Raw genomic sequence first — 10,745 nt, 5'->3', positions numbered from 1 at the left:
TTCCACATTCTTCTAAACAGTGTTAGCTAAGTATATCTTTTACTATCCTCTACTTTTAACCTATTTCTGTCTTTATATTTAAAGCGAAATTTTTATAGGGAGAATCTGAAATGTATTCTTGGGTGAGAATTTTTAAAAATAATAATAATAAACAGAATATGTTTGGGTCAGGCTTTAAAAAAACAATCTCTCAATATCTAATTTTAATTGGGAGAGTATAACTATTTACATTTAATAAAGTATTGACCCAACAGGATTAAATCTTTTATCTTGCAGGGTAATTTCTCTTTGTCTCATATGTTCTTTATCCCCTATGTTTCTTTTTTGCTGTCTTTTATATCATTGGAGCACTTTTCATGATTGCATTTAATCTTCTTTGCTGTCTTATGAGCTACACCTCTTTCTTAGATATTACTTTAGTAGATGTTATGGTCAACAAAGTATACATCTTTAACCTATGAAAGTCTACCAAAGTGTTACTATACCATGACAAATATAGTATAAGAACCCTTCAAACACACATTCTTTTAGTTTCCCCTTAATCTTTGTGTATTATTGCCCTGCATTTTACATATATGCATTTTTAAACACCACAGCACATTGTTATTATTTTTGTTTTAAACACTGCATTTTCTCTTTAAGACATTTATTTAATAAAAAAAAGAACATTTTAGATTTACTTTTGTACTTACCATTTACAGTTCTTTACATTCCTTTATGTAGAATTATACTTATATAGTAGAGACCTGGTGCACAAAATTTATGCATGGGGGTGTCCCTCAGCCCTACCTGCACCCTCTCACAATCCGGGACCCCTTGGGGGATGTCCAACTGCCGGACATCTCTCTTTCAATCTGGGACTGCTGGCTCCTAAACACTTGCCTTCCTGCCTGCCTGCCTAATCAGCTCTAACCACTCTGCCTGCCTGCTCATCCTTAAATTCTCACCTGCATGCCTAATCGCCCCTACCCACTGTGCCTGCTTGTTTGATTGGCCCTAACTGCTTCTGCTTCGGCCCCCACCACCATGGCTTTGTCCAGAAGGATGTCCAGAATGACATCTAGAAAGTTGTTCAGCTAATTAGCATATTATGTTTTTATTATTATAGATGGTATGAGATTATATTTATACCTGGTATCTATGTTTATACCTGATATTTATATTTGCAGGTATCCTTATGATTAATTCTCTCAGCCTTTCTATGACTGATAATTTTTCCATTTTACCTTTATTTCTAAAAAATATTTTTGCTGCATATAGAATTCTAGACTGATTATTTTTTAGTATGATAGAGATGTTATTCTACTGTTTTCTTATTTACATTGTTTCCTAGGAGAAATCTGTTGTGATATATTTCTTTGCTCTTTTGTATATAATGTGTACATTTTCTTTTGCTGGTTTTAAAGTTTTCTTACCACTGGCTGTAACTTGATTATGTTGTCTCATGTGGCAGTTTTCTTCAAGTTTCTAGAGCTGAATATAGTTCTTAAGCTTTTGGATTTGTGATTTTATTTCAAATACTGAGTCAGAATTAAAATGGTAATAAAACTATATTAATATCTTTTTCCTTCAGTTATTCAATTCCTCTACCAGTCCACTGGATGTATGGCATCTTTTATACAAAATTATTCCCCTGAATAATATTCAATAATTAATCCTTTAGTCCTACAATTCTTACCTCTTCTCATGTTAAAATTTAGAATGTTCTGAAGGGATATTTTATAGTTCAGATATAGTTACTATTTTGTTGTTGTTGTTGTTCGTGTCTTTTATTAACCCAAATACACTTATCTTCTGGTTTGTTGAAGCAATAGGTCAAACAACATTTGTCACAATAATGTCTATCAAAGTGGCTCGCCATTAAAACTCTAGCACCACATTTATCTGAAGGGCAATCCCGAGGAAGGCGACTGATTTTGCCATTCTCATCCACTAGTAGTATTTTAGGACAGCCAGATTAACCTTCTTTCTCTTATGCTTGTTCTTCTTTTGAGTGGTGTAAGACTTCTTCTTGCACTAGCTGATTTGGCTCAGTGGATAGAGCATTGGCCTTCAGACCAAAAGGTCCCAGGTTCAATTCTGGTCAGGGCGCATGCCTGGGGTTGCAGGCTTGATCCCCAGTAAGGGGAGTGCAGGAGGCAGTCGATCCATTGATGTTTTTATCTCTCTCTCCTTTCCTCTCTGAAGGTATATATATATCTTCTTACTTTTCTTGGCACCACCACCAAGTCTCAACACAAGATGAAGTGTGGACTCCTTTTGAATGTTATAGTCAGACAAAGTATGCCCATCTTCCAGTTTCTTGCCAGCAAAGAGCAGTCTTTGCTGATCAGGAGGAATTCCTTCCTTATCCTGGATCTTGCCCTTTACATTTTCTCTCATATCCAAGGGTTCAACCTTGAGAGCGATGGTCTTCCCCTGAGGGTTTTCATGAAAATATGCATCTTGGCAGTGACTACACCACAGATGGTGGATCGGAAAGGTACAGTTACTATTTTGCTACTAATACCATTTCATTAAAACGTTTGTTGCTAGGTGAATATAGTTCAATATTTTATAACAGTTATCAACATTTTTAAATGAACATGGAGACTCCCATATGCACAATGATTTAATTTATCACAAATAGGATATCAGGCAGAACACATAGCTGGTAGATGATATATACATGGACAGAAAAGCTTCTATAATATAAGTGGATACCTAGGTCCATAAATAATAGTGTCCCTGTATAATATAACTGAATTGTTTGAAAGTCTTCCCTTACCCTTATCATGACATGTTTCTGAAGCAAATAAATTAACATAACCAGTATGAGTCTCTTCTTCTTTTTGTTGGAATGGTATTGAAATGGGATTTGGAATAAGAATGCTTGAAGAATGGTTTATAGAAAATATTTGATGTAGTCATTACATGAATCTACATATGTGACAAAATGCCACAGAATTATGCACACATATTATACCAATGCCAATTTCCTGATTTTGATAGTGTACTATAATTATGTAAGATGTAACTATTGGGGGGAAACTGGGTGAAGGGCACACACTAACTTGTAATTATCTCAAAATAAAAAGCCAAAACAAAAAATAAAAGTAATTCAATGAACCTCCATGTTTATATTTAGTGAAATGCACGAGGGAATCAATTACAGTGGTTTTAGGTTCCTGATCTCTAAAAAAGTGCTCATTTCATTTCCCCATTTTTTTTCTTCTTATCCTTTATGATCTCATTAGCAATGAAAGTTAATGGAACATATCTTCTCTTAAAATAATAAGCATTTTAAAGTCTATTACATTACTTCTAGTATTGATAGAACAAAATGATTCAGCAGAATGTGCTGTTTTTCTAGGTGAAAAAAACAACACAAAACACAAAACTAAGGTTGAGTGATAATTTCTCCTACTGAAAATAAACATGCTGCCATTGCTCACTCATGTTTTAAAAATAACCACCCAACAGGTCGCTGAGATGGGGCGCAGGTTTCAGGGCCTCTGTGGTCCTCGGGCCAGTGGCAGTCCAGCAGACAGGCCAGGTGCCTGCTCCCCGCTCCCCTGCCCTGCAGCCTCCAGCGTCAGCACAGCGGCCAGCCAGTTTGCAGCTGACGCCATGGGATCAGGAGCCCAGGAACCTGCCTCGGGAGCCCAGCACGACGGGTCTCAGAAAGCCAGAGGGGATCTGGAATGTCCGCGAGGCTTCTCGGCGCAGTCAGGACGAGCTTGGAGATGAATGTAGCTGAAGGGTGACACGGCTCTGAACACCGTGCACACTTACACCTGCGCGTGCACACCCGCCCGTGGGGGCCCGGTCCGGAAGCTCCAAGTACAGTCCCATTATAATCAGCTCAGAACTTCGGGTCTGACTGGGCATAGCCACCCACACAACGCAATTTTAAAATACAATCCGGGGCCTGCGCCCTTTCGAAGCTGTGCAGCGGGCAGGACAGTGCCCGGCCTGGGGATTCGGAGGGTGCACAGACACCCCCGCCCTGCCCCAGCTGCCTGGCGTGTCCTGCATTTGTATTGTCTGCTGTCTGTCCTCCCCGCCAGGCCAGGCTCTGAGAGCAGGGACTTCCCAGTCATTTCTGGGTCTTCCTTCCCTCCACACCCTACCCCTGCCCTCAGAGCAGGACCTGCACACAGGAGAGCAGGAAGAGTGATGGCGTGGAGGAAACAGGACATTTGAACCCTTGGTGCTTCTGACAGCATCTGTATGTTTACTGTGTTCTGGAAGGACATACCCATATTTTTATGCAATTCTTTTGTACCAATAATTTCATTTGTACTTTTGCCCAAAACCCTGTTGGTGTAAATAGTTTTATATAATAAAACTGGAGCCAATGCTGAAAAAAAAATAATAACCACCCAAATTGTAGATGATAATTCTACCTATTTTTTTCCCGTCAAGCCTATAATAATCAGTACATTTTAGTAGCCTTTTGGCTCATATATGTACTTAGAGGCTTAATTATATCATAATCACACTAGAATAAAGCCTTATAGGCAGCTCTCATGGGAAGTGAGACTGAACTGTGGGGTCAGAGTTCTAAAGTTGCTGAATAATTATCACATGTTTTTAGATAGCATAATCAGTATAAAAGTACCAAGTCAATAGGAAATATACTGTGTGTTTTTCTATGCCTTTGTCTCATTACATTTTTTTAGTTTCTTTTAACTTAGTTTTTTTTCCCCTTCCAAATAATAAATAATCTCTGATATTTGGTGGTCCCAAACATAATTTGAGAAATCAGAGACTTTAGGTATGGTTTATATGTCTTGAGCATTCAATTCATCTAACAATTGCCAGTGTGGTTTCATTAAAGTATATATTTAATCTCAAGAGAGTAGATTAGGCTAAAGTGTACTCACAATACAGTACAGTGTTCTTGCTGGACTATTTTGTGAGTATACTTAAATGTTTTGAGGGAAAGTGAAAGGGAAAAAAAAGGAGAGAAAATGTTAGTTAATGGGAAAAGGGAATGGAAAGACAATTAAATCTGAGTATAATCATTGCCACTTTAAAAATAGCTTTCATCTAGTATGGTATACATAAATCTTCCAACAACGTTGTAGAGAATAGAGGATAGATGCTTCTGAATCAATGCCCAGTTATTTAGTGAGCCTATCAAGCTGACAGTAAGATACACATGAATGCACAAGAAGAGTGTCTTTGGATGCCTACCTAGTGCATGTCAGTGAAACAGAGTACAAGTGTATGAAAGCACTGATAGGCTTGTTTCTGCTACAAATACAAAACCAACAGGCTAACCATAATCTACTCTTTGAAGCTTGTATTGCAGTACTTGTGACTTTTAATAAACTGACTCACACATACAAGGCATGCAGAAAAAAAAATAGGGTTTGAAACATGAGGGGGAAATCGCATTGGATGTGAAAAAAAAAAAACACACACAACTCATTTGAATAGTCACTATTACTTACTTATGACTTATTTTTTGTGTTTTTGCTCTCTACCAGTACTAATGATTTTCTTATGATGGCCATTTAACAATTAAAGGACCTAAGCTTTAGTCATCTATATATATAAAAGCCTAAGTGAGCGGTAGACTCTTTGGCAACTCAGTGGGTTGAACAGTAGCAATGACACACACTGATTAATAGGGGGCAGATGCTCAACACAGAAGCTGCTCCCTGGTTGTCAGTGCACTTCCACAGCGGGAGTGCCACTCAAATGACCAATGGGCACTAGATGTCAGCCTCATGGATAGCAAACCTCTGCCACAGACAGAGGTTCCCTCTGGGTGCCCCCCCCCCCAATCTGAACCGAAACCAGGATGGGGACCCGCATTGGGATGGGGACTGGCATTGGACTGATTCTCAGTCATGGGCAAGCCTACCAAGCAGTGGTGGTGGCAGGATGAACAAGAGCAGCACAGAGTCGAGCCCGGGTTCAGGCTCCTCCCTGGCTGCCTCCCATTTAAGGCACTACTATATCCCTCGGGGTGGGTGTGTAGGACTGTTGGTTTTGTCCAATCCCCACAGGCCAGGCTGAGGGACCTGAAACAGGTTTTGTAATCTTTATAATGAAGTCCTCTAAAGGGTGTGCTGTCCATGGTTCTGAAGTTCAATGCCTACTCTAAATCAGTGGTTTTCAAAATGGAGCACACATATCACAGGGCGGCAATTTGATTTTTAAGGGGAGGCAACTCAAGAGTGAGTTATTAACAATGAATTTTTTGCATTTCTCACAGTTCAAGGGGCCTCATATATAATAGTATATAAATATACACTGAGTGGCCAGATCATTATGATCTCTGAACACATAATAATCTGGCCACTCAGTGTGTGTGTGTGTGTGTGTGTGTATATTAGAGACCTGGTGCATGAATTAATGCATGGGTGGGGTCTGGACAGCTTGGCCAGGGGGAGGGGATATGGACGGTTGGCTGGCCTGCCTGCTGGCCGAACTCCTGGTCAAGGGGACAATTTTCGTATTAGCCTTTTATTTTCTAGAATATATACTGAGTGACCAGATTATTATGCATTCAGAAATCATAACAATCTGGCCAGTAAGTGTATATATATATTTGTGAAATATTTATGTATTTCAGTTTTCTATTATATTTTGAAACTTTATTTGCTATTATATCACTTAATATTATTTTTTTTAACAATTTCTTAGTGATTTCTTCTTTAGTACTTCAACTGTTCTTTCATTCTTTTATTTTTCTCTTTCATGATGGCATGTTCTTTGGAATCTTGTAACATAATCTAATAACATATTATACTCATACCAAACATAACATTCTACTATAAATAGCATTTAAATATAATAAGTATATCTATTTATTCTAAAGATAAAATAACTTCCAGTAAAGAATATCAGGTACCCCTATTAAAAATATGCTCTAACCTGGCCCACTTGCAAAATCATGAAAGTGATACTTTTCCTCTAATAGTAGCAAGAGTGTGGAATTACCAAGGGCAAAATTTTCATATCTGGATTTTTAATCAGCAGATATTCAAACAACTTGTCGATGGTCTTGGCATTGTTGAGAATACAGTGTTAGTGCTTAAAAAAAATAACCTTATGTAAATCCTTAGGCTGTGCAGAATCTGGAAATTTTATATTGTTCTTTATATGTTAAAGACACATTTCTTTCTATATAGAAATTGAATTATTGAGAATCATTACTGAAATATTGAATAATATCTTATGCAATATTAATTTCAGTGGAAATACTTCACTTTTTAGCTCATGGTATAAGAATATAGAAATTTGAGGAATGCTAATGTAATTTTAAGTAAAAACAGCAGAATGTAAAGGGTTATACATGCCTATGCAAATACATATGCCAAGTATATATTTTTAAACTATTAGATTATGAATTCAGACTACTTACTCCAAATAGGACGTTGGACAAACAACCTATCCTCCCTGACTCCAGTTTCTTTCACTGTGATAATAATGGTATCACTAAACTATATCATATGTTGTTGGTGTTAAGTATAATGATACCTGTAGAGTACTTGTTGGTATGATTATTATGAAGCCAACATAAAAATAAATATTTACTTACTACCTTTTCAATAAAGAGGACCATGTATATTCAAAAATTTGTTCTCTCACATCTCACTGAGATAGATGCCTACTAAGAGAGGAAATAGAAATTAAAGAATGAAAGAGTCTGAATACTATGCAGGAAATGTGTCAAATGTGTAACTATTAAGATTTTTATAATAGGACTCATTACTTTTACTCAGAAGCATTATTTTATAGGTCTCTATTACTTTAAGGAAATATGATTGAATAATTGAATGAGGTATTAAATCTGAGTAAATAAATTACTATTTTGTCATTAAGATGAAAATATGATCGTTATACTCTCCTTTTACTTGTAGAATGCTAGCATCCAACAACAGAATTTATGAAGAAAACACTATTAGTATTAAATCAAAAACTTGAAGGTAATAAAATCACAATTGTTTACATTGACTTTTGCTCAATGCCATCCCCCCCCCCCAAACATATATGATTGACAGATCTCACCCTGGGGAAGCACATACATTTTAAGGTTAGTTTAGCATGACAAAGAGAAAAAAAAATCTAAGTTTGGGTTGCTTCCAAAAGATGCCAATACATTTCCACATCTGCTCTATTATCTCTGTTGTACCAAGAACCATTCTCCCAATTAGTTAATTAACTTCAAGAAGAAACCAAATTAGTTTAAAATGCAATTTAAACACAAGACTATAAATTGTAATTAAAACTGCATGCAGTTGGCATAATTTTTTTTCAAAACATTTAAAGAGGATCAATTTCAAAAGCACAAATTATTTGGACTGGTAAATTGATGCAAATGTAGTCAAATGGTCAATTTTTTAAATAATATTTTAATTAGCCCTTTAGTCACAATGATTTATAAATGTAGTAGGTAAAAAATAGTATCGTCTCATTGTAGATGTTAATATGAGATTTGCTCATGTATGTTTAAATGGTCAATAAATTCTGTTTTTCCTAATAATAAACTTATTTATGGATTAATAAAAGTGAAATATGAATTTATTAAGAATTAAAGACTAAAAAACTGTTAACAATACTAGTTTATAACTCCTATGAGGCTGCTGTTACCATGTTACTCTAACATCATTATTAATACTAATATTTAGTATTCATAAATAGCACTATTAATGTTAATTTTTCTTTACCTTGATCATATGTGTATGTAGAGAACAGAAACGTATTTAATGCATTTATTAATTATAAATCAATGACTTTATTCTCATTAGTTATCTGTCATTATTAAGCAAATGCCTCATTAATCAAATAAAACCTGGAAATGTAGGCTTTTTTTCCTCTTAAAGGAGGTAATACAATTCCAAAATAGGGAATATATGTTTTTAAATGTCTAGAGTGCAATGCTTATCATTTTAGGCAAGGCAAGAACTAAATTGGATTCTCTCTAAAACATGTTATTTTAGGTGGATCAATTTTTTTACTGATCTTATCATCCTTTAGAGCTAGAAGGAATATGTAAGGAATTTGGTAAAATTTTATACTCAAAAAATATTTATTTTTTTCAAATTTTTCTTAAGCCTTTGCCAAATCTCTTTCTATTGTCACATAACTGTGGTTTTTTTCTTGTCATCAACCTCATTAGAGAACAAATGGAGTTCAGTATACTCAACTTAGAGTTGAAGGAATAAAGTCATCATTCAGATTTTCTTTTTCAGATAGTATTTCTCCACTTTCAATACATAAGTGGTAAGATTTCTCAGAGGCTAAATGTGATGCAATTCATTTGAAATCTCTGGAATTTCTGTTTGATTCTGTCTCTCATATTTTGTTGGCATGCCATTGTCATTCTAAATGATACTTATATATTTAATATAATAGTTCTTATTTGAATTACAAGTATAGTATAAATGTACCTCTAGATAATTAATAGTGCCTCATATATATTCCATGTTCCATCTAAAGAACATAAAAATGCTAATGAAAATGGAGTTTATTATTCATTTTAGAAAAAAAAAGCTCAATAATGAAAATGTAAAATTTTCCCTTGGATCTATGGGATTCTTACTATTGAAATTTTAATAAATTGAACAGAAATATGAAACCAACACCCGAATTAGGAAATAGATCAGAAAGAAAATGAAAAGTCCCCAGAAAGCAAGCTGGAACACATGGAAATATGTGACATAAATGACAGAGATTTTAACACTGCTGTTCTTAAAATACTTAATGAGATGCAAGAAAATACAGTCAAGCAAGTCAATGCACTCAGTAAACAAATCAATGAACAAAATGAGTACTTTAAAATTAAATTGAAACCAAAAAAAAAATAACCAATCAGAAATCCTGGAAATGAAGCATGCACTTAAGAAGAATAATGGTGACCAAATAGGCAGATGTGTCCTGCACCTTTTCCCGCACCTTGTCCCAGAGCAAGTAGAAAGAGCAACTAAATTAAATAACATTCATACAGAATTGGCAAATTAGACATAGCTGGTGAGACAATTAACAGCTGGAAAGGGCAGAGGATACCCGGAGAGCACTAGGATCAGGGATCTGGGTTGGAGAAAGATGCAAGATCACTAAGCCAAGAGAGTTAGGAAGACGCTGCACAGCACCAAATCCATGTCCCTTGGGGACAGGAGTAACATCCAACTGTGGAAAGAAAGTTCACAGGACTGCTGGAAGCTAGGGAACCTATATCTAAGCCCACAGCCCAGAGATGCTGCCCTAGAAGAACAGCATGAAGAGCTGCCCAAGCCACTTGGTGCCAGAGAGAGAGAAACTTGCGGTCACGTGGTTGTTTTGCCCCCGCTTTTGTCCTTGGCTTTATTCACTAAACCCAGTATAAGAATCTTTCAATTACAAACACTTACCCAAAGCTGCAATGCAGGTGGAGGTGCATATTTGTGGATCTGCAGAGAGGCTATGGAGAGGAGCAGGCCAGGGAGAGGTGACCAGTAATCTGGCACCCTCTGGACCGAAACAGCCATTTTTTTTACTGAAGAGCCAGCCTCTCCCAGCAGCCTCAACACAGTTAATACAGCCACACCCAGCCTACACCTAGATTATATATAGCCCCAAAGAGCCCTCAAGGACTGGGTTGAAAAGAGGCTATTCATTCCTAGAAAGCCACCCCCACCTAAAACCCTGTTAGAAATAGATGCTTGAGTGAATAAGATTGACAGCAGGTGACAGGCAAAGCAGGCAAATTGGTCCTGTCTGCTTGCAGCCATACTGTGGAATAGACAAAAACAGAGGAGCAGTGG

At 36.5% G+C, this 10,745-nt stretch overlaps 1 pseudogene across 1 annotated transcript; it reads right to left on the bottom strand.

Annotated features, from left to right (window-relative positions):
* Positions 1 to 1,726: 1,726 nt before the first annotated feature.
* Positions 1,727 to 2,444, bottom strand: LOC311612464 (ubiquitin-ribosomal protein eS31 fusion protein-like; annotated as a pseudogene). The gene is made up of 2 exons: positions 2,208 to 2,444; positions 1,727 to 2,012 (listed from the first exon to the last, which is right to left on the bottom strand). The product of its transcript is annotated as a ubiquitin-ribosomal protein eS31 fusion protein-like (transcript).
* Between the last annotated feature and the right edge of the window lie 8,301 nt (positions 2,445 to 10,745).

This window comes from Pipistrellus hanaki (assembly GCF_964339955.1).
Source record: "Pipistrellus hanaki genome assembly, chromosome: 1".
Classification (NCBI taxonomy): Eukaryota; Metazoa; Chordata; class Mammalia; order Chiroptera; family Vespertilionidae; genus Pipistrellus; species Pipistrellus hanaki.
Note: the sequence above shows the minus strand (reverse complement) of the source record. Positions and strands in the feature narration are given on the sequence as shown.